Raw genomic sequence first — 17250 nt, 5'->3', positions numbered from 1 at the left:
TCTGCAGAGTGGACCCAGCTAACTTCACTGCTTCCCCTGAGTCATTCACTGTGACTAACCATAGGAGTAAAAGAGGAATGAAATTTCACTGAAGCTGAACATGGAATAATTCAGCACCACTGCCCATCCCTCAGCATCAGCAACTGGGACAGAGTGGCATGGTCCTGAAACAGGATGCCTAGGATGAGGGTGCTGAAATGTTTAGAATCATAAACAAATTCAGTCTGTGTCTGTTCACCCTGAGATTGTGTCATTTTTTTAAAGCAATGTAGCCTCAGGCAGTTTTGCAGAGCTCAGACAAGGAACAAAGAGTTAGTCACTGAATGTAAACAGATACCTACTGACTCAAGGAACTAAAACTGTGCAAAAACCTTTTTTATAGCTGCATTCAGCCACAGAAAATACTTTTGGACGGTGGGGGGGGGGGGAGAATTACAGCACGTTTGCAACACTGCATGCCAGCACTAGGCTGGTATGTGGTCCATTGGATTGGGCCCCAAGTTTCCCTAAACCAGTGATCTTTGCCCTCCTGGTGCATAAAATGGGGTGACCCCAACACACTGAAAAAAGTTCTTTGAACACGTTTCAGTTCTCTCTCCAAACAAAAAAGAATCAGAAAAAAATGGTGGGAACTACATTTTGGGGAGAGACCCCATGTCTTCTTATTGGTGCAGGAATGCACCTTCATCAGAACTTCTTTTCTACAATGCAATGTTTACTGACCAATGAGATGGATTGTTCTGATAGCCAATGAGGTGTTATTATAACACAGCAGGGAACCAATAAGTAAGTGTCAGCTCTCATTTCCATGTATCAGAGCTAATACTAGAACTCCTATTCAGTTGTGTGATTGCCAGCAAGTTACCGTAGTTACTGGTTTTTTGTTGGTTACTGATTTTTTGGGTAACCTGCACTGTTATATATTAAAACAAACAAAAAAAAAAACAGTCAATGGGGGTTAGGTTGCACCAACCCTAGTGATATCACTCCATTTAGGCTGTGCATATGATATTGTAATTTATTCTGCATGGTCTGGTATGGGAGAAGGTCTATCATAGGGTGACTCAATGAGCTCTCCCACTGGGTGATGCAAACCCTCTGCCTTCTCGGCCTTGATCTGCTTTCTTTGATCCACTCGAACTTGATTAAGATTAAGAGTGATTATGCTGGCCACATAGCAAATGATCTATTTTAATTGTTAGGTCTTCTTTGCCCTTTGACCCACTTACAATTAAAAGATTTGTCAAGCATCTTTCAAATGTGAGACTACAGAGGTAGAGTGACCACATGCAGCAGACAGCAGGGCTCCTTCACCTTTAAAACTGGCACAGAGTTTTGGAATCTGATACTGGTACTGTGATTACATCAGGCACATTGAGCAATAGACATTTCATAGAAACCTGCACAGCGTCTCCCGTACACACAGGAGAAAGAATGGAAGCTGTAGCAGAGCCTCGGGAAAGAATTTCTTGGTTTTGGCTGCCTGAGCATTTCTCTCATGTTTTCTATTTGCTGGTTATTGTGGGTCTCTTCTGTGCAATCTTGACAGCCATCCAATTATATCGGAGGAGGCAGAACATGGTCAAAGTCCTTAGCTGTTTCCCAGAACCACCCAGCCACTGGTTGTATGGCCATGTCAAAATGGTAAGCTGACAGCTGGGGGCTCTGTATTGTACTGAAGGTGATTGGTAAGTGCTGCCTGGTTTTCCTTTTTGTGTGTTTTTGTGGCTCTTCTGCAAATAAGATGGGTTTATTCGAAGTATATTGTAAGTCTTCTCATAGCACAAGCAGTTGGTCCTCCAGTTGCTTGCCTTCAATCCACAAACTTCTCAGAGACTTTTCCAAACCAAAAGAAAGAGAACAGGGAAAAGGGAAGGGAAAATCAAAACAAATGTACAGAGAGGAAGGGAGAAAAATAAGAAAGAAATATAAAAGTCTGCCTTTGAGAATGGTTCAAACATAGAATAAGGCTGCAATCCTATACATGCGTTCCTGGTAGTAAGTACCACTGAACACAGTGGAACTTACTTCTGAGTAGACATGCCTAGGATTGTGATGTAAAACTATGACAACTGCAAATAAATGGTTCTCATCTCTTCCATTTTTGCTCTCATTTCTTCCTTTTAATCTAATGTATTAAACTCTATATGTCCAATGAAACAAACTTTTCATTTGCACTTGACATTTTTCTTTCTCTCTCTCTCCTTTCACAAAATGCAGTGAACTACAGCTCAGAATATAGTCAGGTTTTAGGAGAGGTGTCCAGCTGCCCAAGATAAGGGCAAGAGCACTTCAATTTTGGTTGAAGTGCTCTTTGAAAAAAGAGATTTTAATATCTGCAGATTTGCTGATGTTTTCTTGTGCCAGCACCACAGTGTCTGTTTCCCTTCAGCATTAGAAAGGTTATTTCCATAAAATATTGCTAAAAGAATAAGAGAGCCTTTACTGATAGTTGGTAATGGTTTTCCACGTGCCTTTTTTGTTTGTTTTGGTGACACTGACAGAATACAAGATGCAGTTCTCCTAAAAATCTCTGGACGATCAAGGTGGCTGCAGGGCTGGTGTTGAGCTTGTAGGTGGGCTTGTACTTGATGAAAGCAGACTCTGACCAGGTTCAGAAAGCAGAGGGTGTGCTAAACCCCTTGTGAAATCTGAGGCCACCTATGGGGGAGGGGGGAACCCAGCCAAGGCCAGCATATATGAAGCATGGTTTGGATGCTTCTTAGGTTTCCTGCTTATCAACCACCCTGAATATGCAAAGGCAGTATACAGTCGAGGCAGTAAGAAAAGTGTATTCAGAGCCAACCTTGCCTCCCATCAAACCATGGAGGGGAACCATAGAATGCTGGCCGACCCACCCCATGAGCCCCCAGCAACAGAATGTGACACACTGCCTCATGATGCTCACAGTGCTGATTGATTTAACACACAAATAAATGATAGGAACCTGAACTGACCTTTAAACAAACATAATGCAGCTGAAACCAGAGGAAGAGTTCTTGAACGTTGCCGCATGGACAGAAAAATACCCACACTGTCATCAGATATGGTTTGGATGCTTCTTAGGTTTCCTGCTTATCAACCACCCTGAATATGCAAAGGCAGTATACAGCCGAGGCGGTAAGAAAAGTGTATTTTACGTACCTGTGATCAAAATTTGACATGGGGGGATCATTAAATTTATATGTTTTATTTCTATTAAATTAATTATTTTTATAAATAAATATTAAAATCATAAAATTTATTTAAAATTCTTATATAATTATTATAAATATTTATATTTAAAATCAGTGTTGGGAAAACCCAGCAGGGCTTGACTCGAGTCAAGTCACCAAGTCACTGCCCCCCCATGACTCAACTTGAAAAAGAGTCCTAATGGGGGCACATTCCGAGTCTCCGAGTCACCCTTTAGTGACTCTAATGGTCTCACGTCGAGTCGCCCTCCCCTTTAAAAAGCCCTCCATGGAAAAAATGGGGCTGCTGCCATGAGTGTGTGTCAGAGGTCTCTTTGAACACTCCTGTGCTATCCCTGCACATCTGTAAACAGGGCGGGAGGGGTGGGAGGGACTGAGTGAGAGCCGGACAGATGCAGGGAAGGAGGAGGGTCACAAGCAGCAGCTGGGAGGCTTACCAGGACAACCCAATCCTTGCAGCTCTACTCAGAAGTAGTCCCACTTCAGCCAGTCATTCAGTGGGGCTTCCTCCTCCAAGTAACAACAGAGCCAAGAGAAGCCATAAGGTTGGAAAGCAGCACTGGGAAAAGCGTTTTCTCCTGTCTTCCTGGGCTTCTGCAGCCAATTGTAAGGCAAGAAACTCCTTGGGCTCCTCCTCCTGCTCTCCCTCAGCCAATAAACAAATTTATTTATTTATTTGATTTGTATTCCGCTTTTCTCCCCGAAGGGCACCCATAGTTTATGCCCATAGTTTATCCATTGATAGTTGGTTCCTTCCTTCCTATTAGACATGGAGAAAAAGAGCTCACTCCCCCTTCCCGCCCAGTTCATTAACCCTTTCCAGCCTCCCAGCTGGAGCTCCCTGCTGCTTGACGGTCAGAATTATGGCCCCACAAGGTTTTCCATGCAGCAAAAACAGTAAGCACCCCCAGACACAGGCAGACTCGAATCAACAAGCATGGGGAAGAGTGCTGAGTCAGGAGGGCCCTGACTTGAGTCTTTTTCAGAGTCTTCCATGCACGTGAGTCATGAGTCGCAGAGTCACCCCCAAATCACACCTTTTCATGACCTGAATCCAAGTCACCTGACTCAAGTTCCCAACACTGTTTATAATTTAATTTATACTTTAAATATAAATATTTTAAATATTTTATATTTATATTATAATTTATAATTATAATTTATATAATCTATACATAAATATATTTATTATATAATAATGAAATTATTGTATGATTTTAAATATTATATATGGAATTATATGTTTTATATATATATAACCCCTGCTAATTGGGTAAGAGGCACTTTTTCAAGTGGGTGCTCCTTTTTTTAGCAGGGGGAGAGTAACTGGCCCACCTCACCCCAGCAGTGCCTGTTCTAGTGGCTGTCTGCTGGTATTCCTTTGCATCTTTTTAGATTGTGAGTCCTTTTGGGACAGAGAGTCATTTAGTTATTTGATTTTTCTCTGTAAACTGCTTTGTGAACTTTATTTGAAAAGCGGTATATAAATACTGTTAATAATAATAATAATAATTTTATATATTATTATATATATAATATAATCAATATATATATAATCATAGGCACACTAGAAACCATCTCTGCAAATTTTGACAACTATTTTCAACTACTGAATGCACCAGCAATTACACTCGCTGAGCTGCAAAGAGCTGCTATTATTGGACCTGCATCAATTATCGGTCGATACGTGCAATGATCCTAGGCCTCTGGTTGGGGCCCGATCTTCGCGGGCAGTACCAGTGATACTGTGATTTTTATTTGTGTGTTCTTCTTTCGCTTCCAGTTATCACTGTGATTATTCTTAACTTGAATAAAAATTTAGTAATTTTATAATATAAAATTATATATTGATCAACATTGATCTTTAAGCAATATGTGCAGCACTTTCAGTTCAATTGTGATTTTAAAGTCAAATTAGGTTCATTCACATTTGAGATACCTGTTACAATTTGAAAAATAACGTACTATTCAGTTCACAGGTGACCTCTGCCTGTACTAGTGTTTTTGATGGACCAATTTATTGATCAAAATACCCTGAGCAATTGCATGTATATATAGTATGATAAGAGATGTGAAACTCTCCAGTCTCCTTTGACCTTTGAACCGTCTAGCCTCAGTTTACAGGCTGAATTTTACTCATCTAATCAGCTTCATGGGGCCACAACCTGGACTGGGACTGCAGCACAGAGAACAGGGAACACCATTATCTCTGCAGTTTATATTTTTTCCTGCTGAAAATTGCCTCTGTACAGCAGCAATTTAACCCAAAAAATGACATTTAACCCAACTCAGTTTTTCCAAGCCAGGGCTGATCCAAAACTTTCTGACGACAGAGGCGGCAGGTCAAATGTTGTCTCCCATAACACATCCCTAGATGGAGGCAGCAGATAATAAATGAGAAATGTAATTACTGAAACATTGTTTTTGTAAACAATCATATAATCTCATGCTAATATTTTTTTTTAATTCATTGTACTATTTAGATTCTAAATCTCTTACAATGTACAACCTCATAATTCCATGGATTGGTATGTATTGTCTTTCATTAAATTTATAACTTACTATGCTGTCATCTATGTTAAGCTGCAATTATCTATATTACTTGACAGTATCCTGGAATTCAGAGACTCTTATAGGAGGTTGCTGATTTTTACCAAACTGATTCCCACTGGTGTTCCTGGAGGAGGAGGGCAAAAGGCAGTGGGACACCCATGTAAAGCAGCCCCTCCCCTGTGGCTTCCAAGCCATTTGCGGCTGCAAAAGCCAAGCTTCTCTGCTTTGTTCTTGCCTTTTGTGATAGTGAAATAGATATATTAAAGTTGCACATGTGGGATTATAGGGAAATATAAAAGCTGAAATTTTCTTTTAGATTTTAAAAGAACTTTTAGTAAGTCATGGCATTCGGGCATGTGAACCTCAGTGCATGCACCAGACGGGTGAGCAAGAGTGAGGCAGGGCCAGGAGCCCATTATCATGGTGCTCAATATTGGCACTGAGTTCCAGCTACCAGAGCAAAAGAGGGGCAGGGCAGAGAGATTTGCGACAGGGAGGCAGCCCCTACGGACAGTTTGGCCAGACGCTCTGTGCTGGTCCAGAGGCAGAGAGGAAGTCATGCAGGAGTAGAGGGGACCTGCAGAACCCTCTGCAGGAAGGTGTGACAAAGCCCTGGGTAGTTTTGGAGCTAGAGGCAGAGCTCATCCAAGTCAATGCATCTGGCAACAGGGGACTCTTCCCTAGGTGTACAGTGGGAAGTGAGCTGGGCTCTGTGATACCCACTCAACTCCTTCTCTGGGATGGGAGGGGGCACAGGCCACCAGATAGGCAGCAGTTGTGAGGGCAGGCAAAGAGAGAGCCATAGCCGATGATGAAGGGGAGGAACCCTACCAGGAGTACTGTCCTGTTTTCTGTTGGGTTGACCTCCCCTTTTTTTTATCTTTGGACTATTAAAAAAATAAGAGCTCCTTGGGTGATGCTTACTCTATTCAATTGCTATGAGCAGCCAAGTCCCATCACATCCTCTTTGGGGCTGATCTTCCCTCCTGGGATGAGGAAGGAGAGACCCCCATGGTTACAGGTGGGAATGGCTAAATTGGGCACTGGTCAAGGGCCTATGAGCATCAGGGGGCTCAGCTGGCCAGGCCAACCCCTGAACTTGCTGGCGCTTCCCAGTGCAGGGCTTTACTGGAGTGTTCCAGAGATCTGCTGCCAGCACTGACATCAGTGGCTTCTCATAAAAGGGGCTTCCTCTTTACCACCCCCATAATAGTAAAATAAGCGTGTCTATTGCCACGTATCAAATATGTATCCTTGTGTTTTTCATCTTCCCATTTCTCCTAATAGGAAGGGGTTTATTGACCCTGAATGGGCCAAAGTGGCGGCAGCACCGGAAGCTGCTGACTCCAGGATTCCATTATGAAATTTTGAAGCCTTATTTGGATCTCATGGTTGAGTCGGTCAAAGTGATGCTGGTAAGTATCGCAGCTGCCACAAGCACAAATTTAAAACGCCTTTCTAAACATAAGTGAAAATTAATCCTGTCTTAATTTGTTCATGGCATATATAATCTGGCTACGCAAGTCTTGAAGATCAATGTGATGGATTAACATTGTTGAATTGGCTAGAGCTACATGCCATAAAGTACCTCAAATGTTCAGCTTGGGTTCCACTCAGCAGAATAAAGAACTATGCATCAGTTTAAAGTTGGTACATGGATACCTATAGAATGAGATCCAGTATCTGAATCAACAGTTCTTTCTGGAGACCTCATTTCTGTCTTTTGATTACAATATTAGGATAAATGGGAAAAGCTGGTCCCCAAAGGCACCATATCGTCTTTGGAGCTGTATGAACCTGTCAGCTTGATGACCCTCGATAGTATAATGAAATGCGCTTTCAGTTATCACAGCAACTGTCAGACAGACAGGTCAGTATACTTCAGGCAAGGGGAAGCCACAAAGAGACTTGTCTGTGCCAAGTGGCATCACAGACCACACAATCCCAGCAACCCCGAGATTTGTAATTGCATGATTCCACTTCAGTGTAGAGATTGATAATATGGAAGCAATTTTCCATCTCAGTACAATAGTACCTCAGAAATTATATGTGAATTAGGACACTGAGGCCCCTGTCCTATCTGTCAGCATTGACGACGATGCAGCCCTGCTGATGGAGTCTGCGTCCAGTGGTGCGTGTGGGGTGATCGGAAAGCCTGCCAGGTGTAAATAAAACCTCTCCAAGGGGAGAAGGACAGTGTGGCTTCAAAAAGAGGGGATAGGTTCTTGATGCATGCTGGTGCTGCCAGCATCCATTTGCACTCTTCTCCCAGCCCTCCTTGTATCCACCCTCAAACTTCCCCTGCCCCCACCTTTCCTGCCCATCACATGTCTCCACCTCCAACTTAGGGCCTCGAAGAGCAGTAGGGCTTCTGAACAGTAGGTCCTCTGAGAGCTGCTGGCACATACATTGCACCTCTGCCCATTTGTGGCAGTTGCTGCAGAAGCCTCTGGGTGCCCCTGACTTTCACAATGCCATATAGGACCTTGGCTGCTGGAAAGTGGGTTCTGGCAGCCCAAGACATAGATAGGATGATTGGCTTGTGAATGTCACTAAAATATCAACTGCCTTATCTCACCATCTTCCTCAACATTCCTGCAGATTTTTTTTTTATAATACAGTCTTACTTCTTCAGACACTACATGGTTCCCTATGGGACTCCTCAGATCTATGCTAGCTCTTTTACTGGTGTACAACTGAAGAGTCTTGGGGAGCAAGACTCTTATGCCTGCAATGGAAGTACAGGATTTAGAGCAACCAGTGCCACTGAGATCTGTCCCTGTCCTGCCATCATCTATCCCATTCCAACCTGAACCCCACCCGAATCTGCCCCTGTCCCAGCTTAGGGTCTGCCAGTATATCATATGGATAATATTGAACCATTAGTTATTTAAGAAATGGAAGTTTCCCGTGTATTATTGGGGGGTGGGGGTGGGTAAAAACCTATTTATGTTTTGTTATTATGATGGGTGCACTTGCACATCTCCTGCTGATCTTACTACGTAATGCACATTTGCCACTATTTTGGGAAAAACTCAGTCTGATCTTGCATATGTTTACTTGGAAGTAATTACTACTGGCCTCAGTGAAACATTTTTCAGAGCAAATATTTACCCTGACCATGTCTTCTCCTCTGTGATAATATCTGTTCATGAGTCTTGCACATTTCCAACTTTTCTCTTCCCACAGGGATAATAAATACATTAATACTGTCCTGGACCTCACCTACCTAGCTTATCAGAGATTAAAGACTCCTCTATACCACAGTGATCTCATTTACTGGTGCAGCCCCCAAGGACGTCAGTTTCGCAAAGCCTGCAGACTAGCCCATAATCACACAGGTACGTTTTATGGATGTAAGGCTTGTAGTACCGCACCCAGTTTGGGCGCTGCCTTTTAAGAAGGGTAGGAGCAATTAAGATGGTGAGGGGTCTGGAAATCAAGTCCTCTGAATGGTTTAAAGGGATCATAGTATATTTAACCTGGGGAAAGCAAGACTAAGGAGATATAGGATAGCCCTTATTGGATTTTGTCAAACAGAGACTGGTTAGCCAAGTGTCAGTTACTCTGGAGTCACCTGTGCTGAGCAAGAGGCTGTACTAGATGACCTCCAAGGTCTCTTCCAAAACTAGTATTTTGTGATTCTATGAAGATTCTTTTCCAACATACAGGTTGAGACTAATTATTCTCATGGGTTCTGTTCAAAGCACTCACGTGGATGGCAAAAAAACGCACTATAGCAAATCAATTTCTTTGCGCCTGTGATTTAAAAACAGCCTTGCTGACCTTTGTGATGTTAAGATTGAGTCATTAAGACAACAATCCAACAATCATTCTCTCTCAAAGTGCTTAGAAAGGCTTCACTCAGACCCCTCCCTTCACCAATGCAAAGTATCTTTCTTTCATGTGCTCAGGAGGAAGGGAGGGGTCGCCTGGAGAGAGAAGGATTGTTGGATTGTCAGCCAACTGCCCTTTCTCTCTCATTAAGGAGGCTATTGTTAAAGGACTGTTCAGTTTTTGAAACTGATTTTAAAGGGGTGCATTTTTCCCCTTCTCCCGGGATCAGCACAGTCCTTCTCATTTGCAGTGGCCATTCATGTTGAGTCAAATCTGTGTATAAAAAATCCATGTATAAATAGGCTGGACCTGTAGTTCTTTTTTGTTGGCACCCTTCAGTCTCAGAAGACGATGGTATCGCGCTCTGAATGGTGGTTCTGGAACAGAGTGTCCTCTCCAGTGCACGAAGCCTGGGTAGAGTAGATATGGAGGATAGACTGTTTCCCATGCAGCAAATCCCCCCACTCCACGTCACTGAAATGGTCCAATGGAAAGGCAGATGCCAATACGGTTGGTTACAGCGGCGTCGCAGGAGTTGCCAGAACGTGACTGTGTTCAGCCATGAACTGCCTCAGGGACTCCGGCTCCAGATTTTGCCTCGAGGTAGTTATAGCTCAGGATTTTTGCCTGGTTTCAGGAATGTATTTCTGGAGTTTACCTGACCTCTGGATTACGAGTTGACTAGAGAGATCAAAATGCTAGCCACTGCTAGCACCACATCCTATCTCCTCTGGAGTGGGGGGGCCTCTTCCGCATTTTCCCCATCACAATGCCTACCAGAAGCCTTACAAACACATTTCTGGTTTTTGCAAACACTGGAAGTGAGTTTGTAACGCTTCCAGCAAGCTTTCTGAGAGTCAGGGGGGCTGCATACGGGCTCCCCAACTCTTAGCAGGTCTTTAAAATGTGCTGTGTTTCTGGGGGGGATGTCAAAATTTTTTTTACCCCAAGTGCCAGATGGCATAGCTATGTCATTGATTCTGAGGAGAAAGCGGAGGGTAGAATTAAATGAAATAAATTTTGGGTAGAACTCTTTGTTAATGTGTGGCTATTATAAGGATGGAAATGAAAATAATCTTCATTCATTGGCAGTTTGATTTGATGCACCAGTCATGATCACGTGTTACCTTTCACCTGGCCATAATGTTTACACACAATCACAAGGAAGTGTCCCGTCAAATCCATTCTCTAGAGGGCTTCGCCTCCCTTCTTTCCCCAACAATGGCCCTAGTTTGGCGGAAGGTACCACTGAACCCCACCACCAGGGTGGCTTGCCTGTTTGAACTGCAGAGGTCCTCCTTCCTCCCTGCTCCAGTCAGCAGCTTCTCCAGCCACAGTAGAATGTAGCTCTCAGCAGCTCCTGGGTATGGCAGCCACATACCAGTCTCCAGCATCTCCCACAGTCTCCATTCCAGCAGTCTCCATTTGTTGGTTCATTGTTTCATTGGTTGATCAGTTGAAACGCCTTCCCTCTGCTCTCTTCATCTCTCCAATCTCCTTCTTTCTACACCCACACACTCTCCTTTTATCCCTGAAGACACTGTGAGGCTTTTATCCCTGAGGACCCTGTTGCCTTCAAGTGGCTGCAGCTGTGCAGCACACTCACTATATTCTAAGGTCCTGGTGTTAAGCCCATGCTTCCCTGACCTGTCAGAGCAAGGGGACACTGATGACACCACACCCTATCTCCTCGATGGATCTTGCATGTTTCCGCTACCGGAAGAATGCATTGACAACCCAGTCCTATTCATTTCCCTGCCACAGCAAAGCAGGCTGCACTGCATGCTGTGGTAGTGGGGCAATTGGAAGGCTTGAGAGAGGTAAGGGATTTTCCTTTACCCCACTATAAGTCCTGCAGTTACCAGTGGGTCTCCTTGCATGAACTGGCTAATTAAAATGATGAGCCAGCAAACCTTCACCTGCATGGCTAAGTGACCAGCACACCAAACCACCCTTTGCTGCCAGTAGTACACATGCACTCCCCCTCTGCAAAGCTGTGCGTCAATCAGTTCTACGTTCTTGTTGGGGCCTCTTTCTTTAATGTGATCTCTCAACCACACATTGTTACTTGTTTTGTGCTTTCAATCTACTGCCTGCTCTATCCCCCAAATTACATTTAGGGTACAATCTAGACGAGCCCTTGGGCCAGCGCAAGTCCCTTGCACCAGCCCAGGAGGGTTGCAAAGCTGCCATTTGCGCTTCCCTGAGAGTCAGCTAGGCTGGCATGTAGAGGCATGCTGGCCTGCGTAGGCTGAATTCAGTCTCAGCGCTGACAGGGGGAGCGAGCCTTGCGTCGGCTGAGCTTGGCTGACGCAAGGCACCGTGGAGGCGGCGAGGAGGCAGGGAAGTAGCGGAAGGGAGGCATTCTGGGGCAGGGGGAAGGTGGGTGAAGGCTGGCCCTGGAGGCGGGCAGGGAGTGGGAGGTGGGGCTGGGATCTGGCTGTTATGACAGATCCTAGCCCTCATACTCAAGCAGTGCGGAGCAGATTCAAACTCTCTTGGGACTTGCGCCACTATGAATAGAAAATATCTAGAGAAATGGAGGTTTCTATGAGTCTCTCTCATGGAACAATACTTGTAAAAACACTGTTGGAAAAGTGGGGTTTGAGATTAACCTGTATGAGTGAACCACCTTAAATATATGAGAAAGGTGATATAGGAATATAGTAATAAATGCATAAATGCTAATACTGTATGGAAATACAGTAATAAATAAATCTCTGGAGGGGCAAGCTGCAGGAAAGCTGAGAGATGAGTGTCAGGGAGCCTGGTCAATAGACAAAGTAATTAACAATGCAATCCTATCTTGCTGAAGGTAAGGGGAAACTGTTCCCCTTACCCCTGGGTAAGCCACTGCAGCCCCTATGAGTCTCCTTGAACTTGCACCATCTCCTGACATATAGGTTAATCTCAAACCCCACTTTTCCAACAGTGTTTTTACAAGTATTGTTCCATGAGAGAGACTCATAGAAACCTCCATTTCTCTAGATATTTTCCATTCATAGTGCAGTCTCATTGTGGCTAGTCAGCCTTGCACTTCCAAAGCTGCAAAGGGAGCTGCAAATCAAGCCTCAGACTGATTCTCAAGATGTAATCCATTTCTTGCCAGCAGACTCCTTCACATTCCATCACTCCACTGTAGAGATACATCAGCAGCCTCTCCATCTCTCTCTGACTCCCATCCAAGGCAGCAAATCTTGCTTAGCTTCTGACCTCAGGCAGGGAAACAGTTTGACCGCCAGACCTGATCTCCCGATGCCCGAGCATAATGCAATATACCTTAATCATATTTCCTTACATATTTACTCATTGCTTACACCTAATGCAGATAATGTAATAAGAGAGAGAAAGGAGTCCCTGAAGAATGAACAAGAACTTGAAAAGATCCTAAAGAAGAGGTGTTTGGACTTCTTGGATATTCTTCTTTGTGCAAAGGTGAATTTTGTAGCAACTCATTGGTAGTTTCAGTTCAAATTGGGCTGGAAGATGTTGAGGGTTTTTCCAGACAGGGTCCTTTTCTCATGCAGTCTGTAGAGCCATCACTACACAACCTGTTCCCTGCACTTCCTCAAGAAACATAACACAGAAGGCCTGGCTGTATTACCTTTCACTGATCTCGTCTCTCTAAGGACGAGGATCTCTAAGGACAAGGATCTCTAGGGACAAGGATGCACCACCTGTCCCTGACGTGGGTTAACTGTCTCCATCTCAAAGCCCAGCCTGAAGCTGAAGAGATGTAGATAGTCCTTCTCATCCAGTACCCTCTAGATCTGAGACACCACCATCTTCTTGATCACCTTGCTCAGAAAGGAGAGGCTCAAAACTGACTGAGAGTTGTCCATAGCTGTGAGGTCCACAAAGGGCTTGTGCCCAGGAGGTGGCACAATATTATGATTTTTTTACATCCCAGGCAATACCCCTCCCTTAATGAAACATTCACCATCTTCCCTACTCATCCAACCAATCTTCTCTGGGTTGCTCACATAAGCTGAGCTGGGCTAGTATAAAGCAAAAAGGCTGATAGATGGTCTTATATTCCAAGGGCTACTATCCCATCCTCAAACCTTATAAACTGAATAGAATCCTAGACAATATTACCATCAGATGCCTCAGGGACATCAGTAGGTAATGTGGAGTCCAATCATGACAGAAGTGAACAATTTTTCCTGCAAAATGATCAGAGCTGTCGAATGTGTGCTCCAACGCATTCCCAGATTGGTCAGATGGAGCAGGCCCCAAATCACACAGATGGCTAACTACGGAGGGGATGGTGGGAAAGAAAAAAAAGGCTTCTTTGCTGCAGACACAGTACTCAACATGAAGATGTAATCTTGAATGCTAAGGAGGCAAGACCAACTGGTGTGATCATGAACCCATGCCTATTAGAATGTCAGCACTTGAGACCTTAGAATGAAATTGTATTTAGCAACAGATCCTGATATACCTGCTATTGCCCTTACTGCTGTGCTTATACTGTAGGATCATCTGCTGAGCTGATTACATTAACATTGTAACCCTTGCTGCAGTACTGTTATGGTAAATGCAGCCATTTGTCTCTCCATGCAATATTCTCCCTGGTAGAAAACTGGCACAGGTTGGTGCAGGCTTGTTCTAGACTCTAGAACAGGGGTGCCCAAACACCGGCCCGGGGGCCACTTACGGCCCTCAGGGACTTCCAATCTGGCCCTCGGAGCCCCCAGTCTCCAATGAGGCTCTGGCCCTCCGGAGATTGCTGGAGCCTGTGCTTGCCCGATGCAATTGCTCTCAGCAAGAGAACAACTGTTCAACCTCTCACCTGAGCTGTGGGACAAAGGCTCCCTCCACTACTTGCTATTTCATGTCTGTGATATAGCAGTGGCAATGAAGGAAATGATAGCCTTGCTTTGTGCAAGGACTATTATAGGCCTTGAGCTACCGCAAGATCTTCATTCATTCATTCAAGTTCCATCTCTAATAAATTCATTTATGTAAATTTATTCAAATTTTAAATGTAAATTAATTTGTTTTTTCCTCGGCCCCCGACACAGTGTCAGAGAAATGATGTGGCCCTCCTGCCAAAATGTTTGGACACCGCTGCTCTAGAACAAACCTGCACCACTTGTGACCACTACCCTGAATACAGTCCCTCAGTCATGCTCAGTGGCTCACCAAATGGGTTGTATTGGTTTGGTAACTGATGTGCAAACCTGCTTTAAAGGAATGATTGATTAGAATCATCCTGTTGAACCTAAACAAGCAGTACTTTGGTCTCACAAAAGCCATTCAGCCCTGTTTTCTTTGTCTTGTTAGGATGAACATGGAACTCCATTATCAGATGAAGATCTGCGTGCTGAGGTGGACACTTTCATGTTTGAGGGTCATGATACCACAGCTAGTGGGATTTCTTGGCTCCTGTATTGTATGGCCCAGAATCCGGAACATCAACAGCGATGCAGAGAGGAGATAAAGGAGCTTCTTGAGGAGAAAATGAATATTCAATGGTCAGACCTTCTTCTTCCACTTTCTCTCCCTCTTTACGCCTATACCTTCCAGGTTGTATTCTTTATTTTTCCCAAGGTTTATAAAAACATGGTAGAAAAAGCATTGTTCAGCTGTGTGTAAGTTTCAATGTAAGTAAATGTAACATCATGCACACTGGGGCAAAGAATCCTTAGTTGGCAACCTTCAGTCTCTAAAGACTATGGTATCGCGCTCTGAATGGTGGTTCTGGCACAGCGTCTAGTGTGACTGAAAAGGCCGATTTGGGAGTGACAATCCCTTCCACACTGGGAGCAAGTGCAGTCTGTCCCTGATCTGTCTCCCTGGCTATGGGCCTTCCTTCTTTGCCTCTTTGCCTCAGTCTGTTGGTCAAGTGTCTCTTCAAACTAGAAGAGGCAATGCTGCACAGCCTGCCTCCAAGTGGGCCGCTCAGAGGCCAGAGTTTCCCACCTGTTGAGGTCCACTCCTAAGACCTTCAGACCCCTCTTGCAGATGTCCTTGTATCACAGCTGTGGTCTACCTGTAGGGCGCTTTCCCTGCACAAGTTCTCCATAGAGGAGATCCTTTGGGATCTGGCCATCATCCATTCTCACGACATGCCCGAGCCAACACAGGCATCTCTGTTTCAGCAGTGCATACATGCTAGGGATTCCAGCTCGTTCCAGGACTGTGTTGTCTGGAACTTTGTCCTGCCAGGTAATGCCGAGGATGCATCGGAGGCAGCGCATGTGGAAAGTGTTCAGTTTCCTCTCCTGTTGTGAGCGAAGAGTCCATGACTTGCTGCAGTACAGAAGTGTACTCAGGATGCAAGCTCTGTAGACCTGGATCTTGGTATGTTCCATCAGCTTCTTGTTGGACCAGACTCTCTTTGTGAGTCTGGAAAACATGGTAGCTGCTTTACCGATACGTTTGTTTAGCTCGGTATCGAGAGAAAGAGTGTCGGCGATAAGTAAAAGCTTATCATGGGTAACAAGTCATGGTAGGTATGTGCAAGCTCCTGGTTTTAGAGGTAGGCTGCTTCTGTTTGCCAAATGCAGGGGAGGGCACCAGAACGCAGGTGTGCCTGTTGTCTTGTGTGCTCCCTGAAGCATTTGGTGGGCCACTGTGAGATACAGGAAGCTGGATTAGATGGGCCTTTCATCTGATCCAGCGGGTTCTTCTTATGTTCTTATGTGCGCATGACAAGTCAAAACTGCACATGAGGTTAGGAAGACTTTGGGCCCAATCCTATTCAACTGTCCAGTGCTGGTGCAGCCGCAGTGCAGCCTTGAGGAAAGGAAACAAATGTTCCCTTACCTGGTGGAGGCCTCCATGATTGCCCCCCACTGCAGGATGCAGCGCATTGACATAGCTGCACTGGCGCTGGAAAATTAGATTTGGCCCTTTGACCAAAAGGTGTAGGCTGAATAAATAAGTCAGTCTAACTATGCACAAGATTGCAGCCATGATAAAGCAGGAAAAGGGTGCTCGCAGCTAAACATTTATGGTGTCAAAAGATCACCCCTCCTTGGGGGAATATCAGCTGTCTCCGGATCTGGAATGGGATCACAGCAGGCAAAAAGTTAACAAGTCCTCCAGTGATCCTGACCACTATCCCCCCCCCCCCGATATTCATCTGCCCTGTGAGCCAGGGTTTGCAGATACCTGACTTAGTCCATGGATTTTTGAGTTGGCATTATTGTTTATAACAGTATATGAGATTGAGTTCTAATATGTTTTGGGGTGTCTTCCAGGGATGACCTTGGGAAGATGACTTACTGCACTATGTGTATTAAAGAGCCTTCGCCTTTACCCTTCGGTACCCTACATAAGTCGAGAACTGAATGCACCTGTGACATTTGCTGATGGACGAAGTTTACCTAAAGGTCTTTATCTCTTCCTGCTCCAGATTTTATGGAACTCTTCCCTTCCTCTTGGGACTTTGTTTTTATGCTTTGACTTTCTATTTAATTGGATTGTATTTTTCAAGTATTTTCTTGGACCACAAAAACTGACAAGGACTTTCACTCAGTTCCTTATACATGAATGGGTAAAAGATTCTACAAGGGACCTGGGTTTTTAAATGCTCAAAAAAATCAGCAAAGGATCCCAAAGCTGCAGGAGACAAAATATTTAAGAGGAATCGACTTACAGTCCCAACAAATTTTGAGCATCAACCTCTTCATCAGGGGAATAAAAATACACAAAA

The 17250-nt window shown here is 44.4% G+C and overlaps 1 pseudogene; it reads left to right on the top strand.

Annotated features, from left to right (window-relative positions):
• The first annotated feature begins 1434 nt into the window (after nt 1–1434).
• On the top strand, nt 1435–17124 carry LOC136648506 (cytochrome P450 4B1-like; annotated as a pseudogene).
• The last annotated feature ends 126 nt before the right edge of the window (nt 17125–17250 follow it).

The sequence above is a fragment of the Tiliqua scincoides genome, chromosome 4, assembly GCF_035046505.1.
Source record: "Tiliqua scincoides isolate rTilSci1 chromosome 4, rTilSci1.hap2, whole genome shotgun sequence".
Classification (NCBI taxonomy): domain Eukaryota; kingdom Metazoa; phylum Chordata; class Lepidosauria; order Squamata; family Scincidae; genus Tiliqua; species Tiliqua scincoides.
Note: the sequence above shows the minus strand (reverse complement) of the source record. Positions and strands in the feature narration are given on the sequence as shown.